The sequence below is a fragment of the Lipotes vexillifer genome, unplaced genomic scaffold (assembly GCF_000442215.2).
Source record: "Lipotes vexillifer unplaced genomic scaffold, Lipotes_vexillifer_v1.1 scaffold1432, whole genome shotgun sequence".
NCBI classification, from domain to species: domain Eukaryota; kingdom Metazoa; phylum Chordata; class Mammalia; order Artiodactyla; family Lipotidae; genus Lipotes; species Lipotes vexillifer.
Window position 1 is genome coordinate 162,778 of NW_006795398.1, and position 1,986 is coordinate 164,763.

The following is a 1,986-nucleotide window of genomic DNA, read 5'->3' on the forward strand; positions in this document are numbered from 1 at the left end:
TCCAGAATCTCCTGTTTTTGTCAATTCTCCACTGCTTTTAACTACTTCTTATTTTTTTTCCTAGTGTTTTATATTGTCATATGTAGGAGGGGCAGTTTAATAGGAACCACTCAGCTCTGACTAGAAGGGCACTCCCTACAGTTATATTTTGAAGTGCTAAGTGATGAGATTATTGGGAGAAAATGGTAGGAACTCTTTTTTTTTTTTTTTCTTCCCATTTGCTAGGTTAGTTTTCTCTCCAATAAAATATTCTTCTGAAACAATCCAGTTTTTTCAAAAGATTGAAATATATTTGCCTTAGACTTCAATCTGGAAATTGATGAAAGCCTACTGGAATCATGTAAGGTTAATCTATTATCTTAAACATCACTTTAGGATAAAAATTTATGAGTATTAATAACATTATACTACTAAGGAAAGAATTTTAGGAACAAAAAAAGGATGGGTCAAACTTGTCCTTGAATTTCCTGTGAACTTTGTTCAAAGGCCAAAAACGAAATTTATTTGAGGGAGTTACGGTAAGCTATATCTTTATCTAGTGATTCCATTTGTGCTTAAATTAATTTTACCTAGACTGAAATGAAAAGTTCCTAAAGGCACTCACTTCTATACACTTCTATATTCGATCTTGTCAGCTTATTAAATGTAGCCTCTTTCATTTAATTCCAACACAACAGCAACTATTTTGTCCATTATCAAATATTATCAGATGATGCGTAGTCACTGTGGAATAATGCTCAGGTAATTTCCACATTCCAAGGGCATTTTGTGGGAAACAGGCCAGGGAGAAATGTTCATTCAAATTCAACACAAAATAATCGAGCTAAACTAAAATAAGATGAAAAACTCAAGAAGAAGAGAAATGTTATTAAATTAATGTTAATAGGTTCTGTAGCAAAAATAATCATAAAAACTTGTTTTCCTAGAAATTATTGGAAAATGATGCCTAAAGATGAAGGTATAAATGTTTTGGAAAAGAATGACAATAGACAATTTCTTTTGAAAGTTCCCCTTCTTTTTAGAAAGAAAAAATAATAATAAAGAATATTCACTTACCTGGAAATTTAGGCTTACAAACATTCACAGTTGCAAAATTATAACACACACACACACATACAGACTCTCATTAGAAAAACATTGTGGGGGAGATGGTAGGAAAAATATTGTTTGTAATAGCAAAAGCTAGTAACAAACTAAAATCATCCAATAGAATACTGAAAACTCTATGATTCATCCTTTCAAAAGAAAGAAGGAAGGTTATGTGCTCTATGTGCTGCTATGGAAATACATCCAGGATATATAATTAAATGAAAAAATTAAGAGTCAGAAATGTGTATTTGGCACATCCATGTATCTGTTTAATTTGTTGATGTTTATGGCATGTATGCACGAGCCTGTTTTGAGGAGGATTACAAGGACTTGGTGACTATGGATGTTCTTGGGGAGAAGGGCTAAAAATGGGGGGTAATGTGTAAGGGAGGCTTGTACTTTTCATTTTAGCTTTGTCTTACAGATTCGTTTTTTTATCACATGTTTTTATCTTTCAAAGAAATACCTTTAAAAATCAAAGAATACAAGGAACCTCATTTGTTGCTTACTTTGGTTGCTATGCTCAAGTTATAATCAACAATTATAACCTCTTTATGGATATGAAAGAAACAAAATTAATTGCCTCTGGGGAAGACAACTGAGGGATGGAGGGGAGAGTTTTTTGTTTTGGTTTTGTTTTTTATTTTATTTTTGGCTGTGCTGGGTCTTCATTGCTGCATGTGGGCTTTCTCTAGTTGCAGTGAGCGGGGGCTACTCTTCGTTGCAGTGTGCGGACTTCTCATTGCAGTGGCTTCTCTTGTTGTGGAGCATGGGCTCTAGGCTTGCAGGCTCAGTAGTTGTGGCACATGGCTCAGTAGTTGTGGCACATGGGCTTAGTTGCTCTGCAGCATGTGGGATCTTCCTGGACCAGGGCTCGAACCAGTGTCCTCTGCGTTG